A 13647-nucleotide genomic window follows, 5' to 3' on the forward strand; every position below is an offset into this window, starting at 1 on the left:
GTCCTTTCACCATATCCCATACATTTTCAATTAGCGCCAAGTCCGATGATCAGGTGGGCCAGGGTAACCGTCTGACATTCTGTGACAACAAGAAAGCACGTGTTCATGCAGTGACATGTGGTCGCGCATTGACCTGCTGAAAGAAGGCGTCTGGGGTGTTGTGCAGAAAGTGTGTGGCTAAATTCGCAGGATGCCATTCACGTAGGTCAAACTGGTAACAGTGACCTGGACACACACCAACTCTGATTTGTGGTTGTACCCAATAGCACCCCACACCATAACGCCTTTAGTTGGCGCTGTATGTCTTGTGTGAAAGCAGTCAGTGTGATGCCTCTCCCCCTGTCTGCGGCGACCCAAAATGCGGCATCATTTTCAAACAGAAAGGACCCGGATTCGTCCGAAAACACTATCTGCTGCCATTCCTGTCCCCATTGACGTCGTTTCATACATCATTGCAGTCTAGCATGTTTATGCACATTGGTCAAAGTTAGGCAGAGAAGTGGAAGACGCGCTGGTAACCCATATCGTAATCAACTGGGACGGATTGTCACTCCTGGTAGTGAACGATGTGTTCCACTGTTCCACTGTTGCGCCAGAGCCGAGGAAGACGCAAATCTGTTCTGCAATGCCATCCGGATGAGGTGTCGATCTTCTCTGGTTGGTGTGACCGGACCCATCTCGTTGTGATCTACGGCCTTCTATGAACGTTCTGTACACAACCGCTGCACTGCCGACACACTTCGCACACAAGCTGCAGTTTACCAGATAGATGTATCACGTTCTCTCATGCCAATAATTCGCCTTCTTTCAAACTCACTAACTTGACAATACTTTTCTTGCATACGTCTGCGAGGCATCAGGCACGTCTGCTCAAGTCACGCTGATCCATTACCTTTGGTTTATAGTGACAACGAGAGCCGCAGGCACAATTTACGAGTCCGTGGTTGTGCGCAGGGATATCGATGTGGACCTTGAACCTGAGGATCGGCATGTTTCAAATGCTAATCGTTTCTTCAGAACATACTAATGCATATGTCCTGTGAATATGAACTTCCTATTCCTAGTCTTTCAAGGTGCTCTGGATTTTATGGACATGAGTGTATTTCAATCATTCACAAAATTTACCAACACCAATAAGTAGATGAGAAGCGGTAAGAATCTGTAACAACACAAAATAATAGAAGATATTATTTCAAGAATGAAGTCCTTCTGAGAAGGAAATTAATATTAAAAAGGTTCTCTACCTTTTATGATGGAAGTTGATTAAGTCCAGGCTGGCAACGTCTCACGATTGGTCCCTTTAGCACCCCTTAGGGTGTCGTGGGATCTCCCCTTTTAGTGGCACATTCCGGAAGTAATATCCCTTGCAAGGTGCACCATGATGAAAGTAGAGATTCCTCTTGCAAGCAGCATGATGATTCCCCTTGTTCATTGTCTTGCAGGCTTCTTGTAACAGTAGGCTTCCACTCACACACATATACACATACTGACACATACTGAAACTAAAATGGCACATTAATACGTGTTCCAACCCTGCCTATTTAAATGTCAGTCCACAGGTAACTTGCGGGTTCAGATGATTTGCACACCACATGTGTTCTGGAATTAATATTGTAGTGGTTATGTCGCGCAGAAGACGAAATAATGTGTTCCCTTTGTAAGACATCACGGCTAATAAACGACGTTTGGCATTGAATATCTTGTCGAATTATAGTGGGAAAGCGAAGTGAAGTTGTGCTTTAAAGTAGAGCATTAGAGTAAAATCTGAGTAAGTTGAGCGTCGGTTTCACACTGATTTTATCAGTCCTCAGTCTAGAAGGTTTGATTAGTAGGAAACCAATCATACATTTCTTCACGTCTTCTTATAGTATCATGGTTCAAAACTGGTCTTGTGAAGAATTCTGAAAACTTGCGGGGCGGTGTTAGCCTTGAAAATTTTAACTGTTCATATCTGTCGCATGTTAACCTCCTGACCAATAAGAAAATAGGGACGGGTCGCCACACGACCGTGCAGCTATGAGCTTAAAGGCGAATTTCTCCAAGGTTATCAGATCTTGGCCTTCACCAGAGCTGTTATAAATGACCCATTGACCGAATTAAATTAAGCTTTTGCGGCAATCTCAATTTTAACTCCAATTATGCCATTTTCGGGTGCAGTGTGTTGTAGATGAAAGATTTATTTCCACAGTATATACTGCTGTATTAATTATATAGAAGTATTAAAAGTGCATTATTTTGATTTATTGATGCCTTGTTGAATTAGTAAAATTGGTTTGCAGAAATCCTGTGTGTGGTGTGAAAATCGCATTTTCAGTATAGATTGTTGTGTAGAACTTTAAGGTGAAATTATCTGTAGACTTGTACAGTGCTTACGCAGTGTCATTCTACATTATTCACAGTTAACTTCTCTGAGATGCCCAGCTATCGTTTAGTTGTTAATGTTAATACTATAATTTTTACAGTAAAATAATGATAATCGTTACATTTACTATTTCTTAATTGATATTTCACCCATGTGTCATTGAAATGTATTTAATCCAACCCAGTCTCCTCATTTTGGAGATAAATTGACCCGTGAGTATTTCTCTATGCCCAGGTACCTTTGATGCATGATTCCCGTTTACAGCATATACCCTGCAATTTACTAGTATTTTCGTACACTTCTCTGAGTATTAGCTTCCAAATATTCCATGCGATAATTCTGGACGTCGGTTTATCTTCACATAAATTTGTACTTTGTTTCTTAATATGGATAGATCTGTGTTGATGTAGGACAGTCAAAGTTCATAGAACTATTGTGATAAACCTTTTTCTTGATTGTTGTCTCTTTTCCTGTGTCCCTCAGTGAGAGACTTTGCTTGTTGTATCGTGTGGTACCGAATGTTCTCATTGTCAAGAAATGTTAGTTGAAGTGAATTGTTCTACTCTAACTGAAGTTCTGTTAGGTTCAACTTGCATTAGCTTGATCACCTCAAGAATCATGTCTTTGGCTGTTCTTCTGAGCAGGAGATCTTTCATGGGGTTACTTCGGAATGTGTTGCAAGAATATAAGCATAAATTTGGAAGCATTGTCTGTCGTAATTACAATGCCGATAGGCTTGATAAGTCTCTTAAAGGGATTCTTGGTGAAGGGCATACATAGAAGCTGCGAAGAAGTAAGGGCCACCTCGATCCTAGATCCGAAGAGCATACGTAGGCAGCCCATCTTGACTTCAAGGGAGGAAAGCATACTCTGCATAGAATTTTGGGATTCTACTTTACTCTTTACTTTTCCAAAGTAACCCCATGTATCGTATTATTTTGGACATGTATATGAAAACTTATGTCCAAATGTGCATGTACATCTGGGGAACTGTGAAAGCTGAACTTTTAAAATAAAAACTTACTTTTTAACGTATTGTTGGAAATTACATATTAAGATACTCTCACAAAAAGTATTGGAAGAGAAGGAATTCAAGCAATTGCTTCCTTGTTGTACTGAATAACTGGCCATGTAGCTCTAGGTCTGTATTTATAAGATGCTGGGCTCGAACACACTGTCGACAGCCCTGAAGTGCATGTTTCACATTTTCACAGCAAACAAATGGTGCGAATGTACCTTAATTAAGGCCACAATTGCTTCCTTCTCATTCCTAGCCATTTTTAGCTCATCATCGCCGTATGACCTATCTGTGTCGGTGTGAAAGAGAAATGGTAGAAACCATCAAATAAACAATATGCCGTAAGTTATGTTCAATTAACTTTCATTAATATGGCTTAAATTTATGATTATAACTGGCCACTGTTCTTTGACTGATAATTACATTCAAACTATTCACCTTTTTCTCTCTTTGATAAATCAAGGAAACTAAATTTTATGTACATAGTCAATGAATATTTACATTCTCATAAGTTCAATAGATTCATACTTTAGGAATATTTGTTGCTTCAGTTAAACTATTGTAGTTAGGATACATCTAAATGTGGCTTAGAATAATTGTAGAATAGTTATTTTATTAGTAAATATCATTCTTGCTTTATTATTACTTAATCTTTTCATTCTATTATTCCTGTTAACCTGTTGCAATTTGGATAATGTAAGTCCGGTTTAGAATTGAAGTGTAGCTATGTAATTAGATTTTAAGTTGCTTGCTTTGGAAAGGCCAGAAATCTCATGACATCAAAGATGTCTGTGAACTTATCTGCCAGGTTACATCCAGCAGGAATGGTGTTGATTTCATTGTGTGCGCAAGCATGCAAGATTGAGTTGCTGAGTTGCAGCGCTATACCGACAGCCTTATGTGAATTACATTCGACGTTGCATCCTCTCGAACTTGTGTTTTCTATGTCACAATCTGGCTGTGATGACCTGGATAAGGAAGAGCATTGGCAGGAGCTACGAGGTCACGTTGCAGCGTATCCTGAAGATGAGTTTTCACTTCTCTGTGATGACCTTAATGCGCATGATGGTCACTAAGAATTTTTATAGCTGCCATGGTGGTAATACCTTCGGTATCTGATATGATGATGGAACTCATATTTGAGGTTTCACTTGTGGTGACTGCAGCAAGCAAATTTACCTTATCGTTGTTCAGCACCGTGATCTACGACGAAGAAAGGATGTGAACATTCACATCATCTGACTGTATTCCACCTCTGCATAAGGTAGGCAAAGCGGATTTGAGGACCTCTATGCCCTCGAGAACATCGAGTGGTGGAAGCTTAAAGACTAGAAGGAGACCCTAGCGACAACAGAAATTTTCCTCTTGATGATCTTAATGCATTTGACAACATGTAGACACATTCTACAGATCTTTCACTGCAACCGTCACAGTAAACTTGGGTACGATATAACCTAGTTCCTCTTGTATTCAATATCTAACATTCCTATGGATGATTGCAGTCCAAGAAGAGTTGTAGGGTAAGATGAAGGCATACTGTATATAAATTGGCTTTCAAAAAAGACTCCAGAACACAGGGAAAGAATTGTCTTTGATGAACCTGTGGCTAAGAAATCTGTTGCTGAATCGAGACGCACTCACTGTAATGACCTGTGTACAAGCTGTATAAGAACTATACTGACAGAGAAATCAGGGATGCTCTTCGTGTAATGTTGAGAATGATGGTGCAGTCAGATTCTCGGGGAAATATATCCTTTTGAGGAAATTAAAGTGACCTTGTTACTTCCGGTCATGCAGTTCAGATTGATGAACTTGCTCTATTTGCTATGTCAGAGAGTCAGCCGCTGTGCATCAGAAAAAAGGGAGGGGAAGTGAAATTTGGGGAAATAGGTAATTCTCGATGCGAATGCACAAGTTTCTCGTTCTTTTCGCATAGTCGCTTCCACACTCCGGTAGGCAGTGCACAGTTTGTTCTACACGAATTGACTACTATGTGAACCCTATAGAAAGAGAAGACATCTTGTAACAAGAATACAGGCAGCTTTCCAAACCGTTCGCCACACACTACACATCCTGGACATGATCACTCACTACTACGCCATAGTGAACTATACACCAAAGTAGGAGGGGGCCTTATTGAACATACACTGTAATCAAATCACTCGGCGTGTTGATTCCTTCATTCAGTATTTCATTGAGTTTACAATATTATGAGGGAAGGAATACACAATCTTCGAGCATGTTCATTAATATAGAATATTACTGCGACAAACAGACGAGAGGAGAAACAATCTGGTGCTTTCCTTGACTAACATGTGTGTCTTAAATACAGTGTGTTCTTTAACTGTGTGTGCAGTTACAGCTATTAGATAAATGGACTGCGGATATTGCCTGTTAGAGACAATAATATTGAAGTCGTATGAGGAAGCATTATCTCTGTCTGCTCATACACTCCACAACGCCTCCTTACCCTCATCTTCCCTGAAAGGCGGCAGCAGCTCTTCAATTTCAATCGCGCACCAGGAAGTAAGAATTTAACCTCATTTTCTCAAAATTATTATTTTTCCCGCCAGTCTGATTGAGCCATTGTTCTTAACATAATACGAAGAGCATCCTTGAATTTTTGTCGGTGTAATTCTGATAAACTCTGTACACCACTGAGCTCAAGGGAAGAAGAAGAGAACTGTTTTCCATCTGATGAAAATTGACACAAGTATTGAGCACACTGTCTGCATTAGAGACAAAGATGACCAGTGATTAGAGGACAAACAAGAAATCCTCAATCATTGGCAACAACATTTGTAGATATTTCCTGCATTGAATTACCACATCACCCTATTCCTGATGGTAAGTCCCATCTTATGCATCACATCAAAGGAAGTGGAGAGTACCATTAGGAGTATGAAGGACCAAAAAGCGCCAGGACCGGATGACCATCCAGCAAACTTCTGGAAGATGAGGCAGTTTAAAGAACTCATTATCAACTGGCTGACAAGCTTATTCAGTGCCAGAGTTGACTCTGGCTCTGTTCCCAGTCATTGGACTGTAAACATCCTTGTGCCTATTTTCGAGCAAAATGACGATTCAGCAGAATGTGCAAATTACCATCCTAATTGCACCCAATTGTACGTGAGAAGATCTTTTAGAGTAGCCTTCATTATTGACTGGGTGAAATCGCCGGCATTATTGCTATCCAATGCATCTTTATTAAGGGTGCTGGAACAACTCATGCAATTTTCACTGCCAGAATGCTAATTGAAAAGCACTGAGAGCACCAGCCGGCAGTGTACATTGTCTTCCTTGATACTGGAATTACTTTCAGCCGTGTTACTACGGCTTGTTGCTGTGTACGGTGTTGAATGTTGACAGATTAAAAAAGGTATGAAGTAGCAATTACACAACATGGGAATGTGTGTACTTCACTAGTCGATGGGCTTCGCAGCCGTCACTCGTGACGCATAGGATATGTCACCAATGGTTTGGTCATGTCCTTTTGCAGTACCTGACGCAGTTGACAATTTCACCTAATCCTTTGAAATTACTTTACAATACCCACAATAAGGAACATTGAAGGTAATATACAAAAATTTTAAACTTGAAATGCTGCTGGTATGGGTAAAATTTCTGGGCATATACGAAAGTCAGTTCTTTGAGATATTGATTAGAGTATGTATGAAACAGCTATACCAGATGAATGAATACTTAGTATAGTAGCACTCTGTGTATAGAGAAAATGTGCTAAACTTAAATCTAGTAATTACACAATAGTCGTCTTGACTTGTGTTGCATGCAAGCTCTTGGAATGCATTCTTTCTGATTATGTTATACACATTTAAGAAATTACCAACTGGCTCGATATAAGGTAGTTCAGATTTTGGAAACATTATTCCACTGAAGCTCATCTTGTGGATTCCAGCATGATATAGCAGATATATTAGATTCAGGAAGTCAAATGTATCACGATTGACATATCCAAGGATTTTCTTAGGGTAGATCTCGGGAAACTACTGACAAAAAATTAGTGCGTTCGGGATAGATAAAGATATGGCCAAATTATTAAACATTAAAAATTCGAGAATTGAACAGATAAGATGTTACCAATTTTAAAGTTGATGACATTAGTACTTTTTATGCACCCCCTTAGCTTTCATGAGCGACTTGCTTAGACTGGGCATACCCATCAAACAGTATTTTACACTGACTCTCTAAATCGTCATCATGACACCAGATCTGACCGAGCTTCTCAATCAAGCCAAATTCTGTCATTATAATTTTTTGGACTTTTGTTTGCTATTTTCTAAGGATATTCTATGGGGTTCATGTCTGGACTGTTTCTAGGCTTTGTTCTTGCATAAAAATCTTATCTTGCATAAAAATAAATTCACTTTGGCCAAACTACTCTTGCACCTGAGCTACCAAACGGGTTCTTAATACTATACTGTTCACGTCCCATAGTTCCTTCTACAATATATAATCGTCCACAGCCATACCAAGAAAACACACTCCAGACCATTACTGAAGTGGGATGCTTCACTCAATCTGGATGGAATGCTTCTCCTTATCTTCTGACATATTGACTTGTCTCTTCTTCGACAGGAAATACCGATTCGTCACTAAAGCAAACCTGAAATAAATAAAACAAATAAGCCTAGCATTAAATGCAATAAGCTATAGGGTTTAAAAGAAGAATTTCATACATTTACTGTGCTGTACGGTTACATCACTTAGACTGGGTTATAATGGAATAATGAATGATAATTTAGGAATTACAGTAATTGTCATGGACTTGCCTGTTTCCATTCATCAGATGACCAATTCTGCAGAGTCTTGGCACACTGGAACCTCTTTGCAGCCATAGCAGGAGTAAACTTCGCTTTGCCTTGAGGTCATCTTGCTTTCATTCCAGCATTAAACAGCTCTCGCCTCAGAGTCCTGGCTAATACAAATGACCCATACTCTTCTAATTTCTTACATAAATCCAAACTAGTAACCTTACGGTTGTTTACTGACAAATTAATCAGTTTTGCTTCCTCCTTGGGGTTGGTTTCTTCTTCTGCCCACGGTTTCCAACACTTTGTTGACATTTTGTCTTGGGCCGATGACCTTCGATGTTAGGCCCCTTAAAACAACAAGCATCATCATCATCATCACATTCTGTCTTCCCGTTATCTTCACATTTTAAAATTCTACTTACAGATTGCTGTGGTATTTGCAATCTAGAATCTATTTCTTGTTGTGAATGACGTTTCTCAAGAAGTAGCTCTCTGACAGTGCCTTTCTTGGCGAAAGGTCTCTTCGTCTCCCCATAACCTCAAAATTTGACAGTTCTCTAGAACCACTCTTAAGAAATACAACTGAACTCCTGAATAGTATCAATAATACATGTAATTTACAGAATGCAAAGTCTTAACAATAGGTAAAATTATTTACTTCCAAACAGCAACAATATGCAGGTAATAAAGATAAACAACAGAACATGCTCACTAACAAAAATGACACAAAACCATGTGAATAATGAAATTATATTGTGGTTCTCACAGTAGCCACTGTATGAAAAAAATACAATTGTGTGGACCAGGATATACCAAGTGGAAACTTTGCCTCCAAACAAGTTCAAAGATTAGGCTATAAAGGTCGGTAGTTTACATAAAGGTAGAAATATATCTTTTACCATTAAAATTTGGCCACTTCTAGTGTATTTCTACAAAATAGAACTCAGAGCATAAGAGTAGGTGAAGCTTTATTTGATCCTGTAACAATTATGGGATTGGGTCCCACAGGGCAGTATTATGAGACCTTTATTTTCTAATATATGTAAACAATATGAATAATGAACTGAAATAAGTGATGAGGCTCTTTGTAATAAATAAGTTTCAGGATTTTGAGTAACTGAAAACGACCTTGACAATATTGTAAGTTGGACATCGTGCAATGCTATATTTGTAAACGTGGTGAAAAGTCAGTTTCTTTGTTTCACAAATAGAAAGAGTCCTCTCCGGTTTTATTATTGTATTGATGGGTGAAATTTCTTCATGGGGATCTCTGGAAGTACCTAGCTATTCATAAAAAGGATATAGCTTCATTATTGTAATCATTTAAACATATTGAAAATAAAATTTACAGATTACAGATTTACAGATTATGAGGTTATTTAGGGGTTGTAAAGGAGAGGGCATATAAATCTCCAGCAAAGCCACAATGAGAGTGTGAGACCATCACCAGTATTACTTGAGTAGAGAATAGGAAATAATCCACAGAAATAGCTCCATTTCTTGCGGGTGATTCCTAACAAAAGAGTTGTGTTACAGAGATGTTGCAAAGTTTCAGCTGGGGAGACTTGGAGAAAGGAGACAAGTTGTTTGATTAAGCAGTATATTCTGTGATGTCATTGGAGAGATGGCTTGGAATGACATTAGTTCATGAATACATTTAAGTCATGTTCTTTAAGTGTAGGAAAGGTCACAACATGAAGATAAGTTTGAATTCAAGGGGACAAATTTTGGCAAATGTTCACTTATAGGAAAATGATTTAGTAATTGAAATAATATGTTTCATATATTTCCACAATCTTTTTTCTATATAAACAACCAACAGCCCTAATTGCTGTGGTTTGATTGATTCATTGATTGATTCATTCATTGATTGGGACATCAACTGATTTATGCTTTTGGTCTTAATGTGATGTACAGAGGGGGATGATGGATATTTCTATGCTTATGATTTAAGCATTGTCCACTTGTTGGGAAAGTGGGGGGAGTACTGTGGGATTATTTGATATTACAGTGAAGTGTTTTTGGAATGAAAGTATATAAGAACATGGAAATGAACAAAGAGGTGACAAGTCAAGTCATATGTAGGGAGATGTGAACAGGGCAATATGAATATAAGAGGATGAAGAAAATGGCTAGTCATTGTGGAATTAGGGATCAACAGAAAGAGAAATAGAAGCAAGGGATGGTATTGTGTAATGATTCGGAGATACTGCTTACTATTATTTATTTTCCTAAAATTGTACATGTTCACATACATGGAAGTACCTCCACCCATACATGTATGTATACATATACTCTGCTGAATATTCACAAATATGTAGGTGATTTTAAATTTACAAATTTGCAGTGTTCCTCCCTTTCTATGCTACTGTGTCTACTGCTGTCCAACAGTGGGTTCCTTGTCATGTTCTTATATCTCATGAATTGTTTGAAAAGCAGTGGCAAAAGGGACTCAGGTTAAAACACAGCAGGTCATAGTGCAAGTTAGGTTCCAAAAAGGGTAAAAAATTAAATAAGTAAATGCAATGAAAATTTTAACCTAATAGAATTTGTATAGTATTATTTGAAGTAGTTGCACAAGTGGTATATGTGTTGATTATGTTTGTAAAACAGAAAAAAATTATGAGTAAGAGTTTGTAAATTCTATAAATTTATTAAGGATGAGCTGTGTGCTTAATAGAAAAAAATAGCAAAAATTGTAGAATACTGTTTTTAGGAAATTGTCTTCTTCTCTGTTCTTTTAAAATTTAGTGCTTGATAATAATGTATTTTTGTGTACCATTTGCCACCACGGTAGACACCTCTCTTGCATTTAATGGGATTTTCATTTGATTGTTCCTTTCAATTATATATTTTTTAAATGGGAGATAAATTAATTAAACTCTTCTTGTGCCACTATGAAATTTATTTTCTCAGCTGTTTTTATTTTAGGCCTAAATATTTTTATTCCTTACTTCTTTATTCTACTTTTCTTATTTCTTACTGACAGCCTTCCGAAGATACTAAGGAGGAAATATGCATAGAGGAACAAACTGATGATCAGCTGTTGCCATACATCAAAGAAGAAACAAAGTACGTACACTACAAGTCCTATACAATATGGAATATGTTGTACCTATTCACAGTTGTGTTCAGTAGTGGTTGGTTTATCTCCAAAAGTGGCCATTTTCATCAGTTCAATCCTGTCTTTACAAGGTTACATTTAAACACTAATATCTGAAAATTCTATTGGTTAAAATTATCTAAAATATTCAGGAACTTTAAGGTCATATTTAATTTTCCATCATGTACTCGTAGTTTTATTCAATATATATCTACAAAAAGAATCTCTGGTAAAGCTAGATATTTTTGAAGTGTATTTGTTTACAATTCCTTTAAGCAACCATGAAAAAGTGTTCTTTCTTTCACTTTCTCTGCATCATTTGTTCATCACATGCTTATCATCTGAAAAGCTATCTGAAACTATTGCTTCCAGATATTCTGAGTAATATTTTTATACGTTCATGCCAACAGTGACACACAGAAAAAGCGATATTTGTAGATTAAAAATTAGATCTACTAATTCGAAATTGTTAAGATTTCTGTACATTGTAAACAATAAATATTTCTAACTAACATAATCAGTTTCATTAATCAATATAATGATGGCTGAGTTCAATAATGTGATAACTCGAAGAATGTCATTTTGAAATTATTTGGTTAGATTCCTTTCTTCTGATCATTTCTGTTCTCTTGTGTGTTAAGTCAGATTCCTCCATTTGTGGACGCCAAAGCAGATAATGTGTTGTAGAAATGAAACTTTGAGGTCAGTTATGCTACATCTTCGGTATCATAGTTTTCAAATAAAACTTGTGCATTGTTGTAAGCATAAAAAATTTTGCTATAGAATTTGTGTTCATTCCAGTGATGTGTCCACACTTTCTGATTCATTTTAGTGTTCATTGTCAGTCAGGTGCTTCTGGTGTGTTGATTGCAAACATACTTACACAATTAGTATTAACTAATAAAATGGAAAGGTACAAGTGGAGTTTTAAATTTGTTCAGGTTGCCTAAAAAAATTCAGAATTCTTCAAGTAAGTGAATTTATTATCTCATAAAAGTAGATAAATAGGCGGTACATTATTGCTTCACGTCTGTAGGTTTACCCTCAAAGTGCCCTACACGTGACCCCCGGGTGGTGCTAAGAAAGCAATAACTGTGGCTGCTGGACCTATCTTTTTAAAGATCCTCCAACAATGGCAGAAGTATTTCATGGAAATGGCTCTTCTCAGAGCTACCAGACAAGAAACATCGGACCTTTCATCCATGTTTTCGAGCTTAACGTAGAAATCATCAGCAGAGCAAAATGTGACTACGTATCCAAAGTTATAACATTATAGATGTTGTGGTTATACACGAAATCCATACAGCCAATGAAGAAGAGTTTCGGAAAAGGGGCCTCATTGATGGTTTCACAGCTCTTGGTGCAACATATCACAGTGCACATGGTATAGCTACTTATGTTCGTAATAATATCCGAGATGCCTCACTGCTCTTTCAAAACGAAGACAAAAACGAAGGCATCCATTGTGTTGCTGTGCGAGTGGCACATGTTACTATTTTTAACATTTATAAACCCCAAACGCACAGTGGTCAGGTACCGTACTCCCGACTGCTCAACACCCTGCAGTTTATATAGGCGACTTCAACAGCCATCAGGAACTATGGAAGTGCTCGAATAACGATGAATGTGGAAAGAAACTCGTAGAATGGACAGAAATGAACAATCTCCATCTGATTTTTTACCCAAAAGATCTTGGTACTTTCCAATGAGCTGCATGAAATAGGGATTTCAATCCTGACTTGTGATTTGTTAGCTGCAATGAGGCAGGACAGCCCTTACATACCAGTCGTAAAGTGTTAAGACATTTTCCCCACAGTCAACATAGCCCCATTGTAGTGGACATTGGCATCAAAATTCCTGTTGTACGGTCAATACCACATGCTCGGAGGGACTTCAGAAAAGCAAATTGGTCAACATTCACCACTGAACTGGATAAATGTGTTCGGTGGATTGCTCCCAAGCACAATTACAAGCATTTCGTAGATGCAGTTATGATGGAGGCTAAGAAGAGTATGCCATAGAAAAGAATACATCCCTGATTGGAATGCAGAGACTGATGCAATCTATAACGAATATCTGCATACTGGTGATCAAGACATAGCTGATGAACTTCTTTCCAGCATGGATACTACCCGGAGAGAACGGTGGATTGAAACAGTGGAGAATATCGACCTAACTCATTCCAGTAGAAGATCTTGGGGGCACCGCAGATAACTTGGAGGAAGGACACATTTGGTGAAGGAACAGCCTGGAGTTACTCCGGATGAAGTAGCATCTCACATCGTCACAACTTCCCAAACTCCATCAGATAAGAAACATACCAAATACATACGGCGCCAGCTCCAAACTCTGGAATCAAGAACACCACGCACATCAAGGTATTCACAACCGC

Source organism: Anabrus simplex, chromosome X (assembly GCF_040414725.1).
Source record: "Anabrus simplex isolate iqAnaSimp1 chromosome X, ASM4041472v1, whole genome shotgun sequence".
Taxonomy (NCBI): Eukaryota; Metazoa; Arthropoda; class Insecta; order Orthoptera; family Tettigoniidae; genus Anabrus; species Anabrus simplex.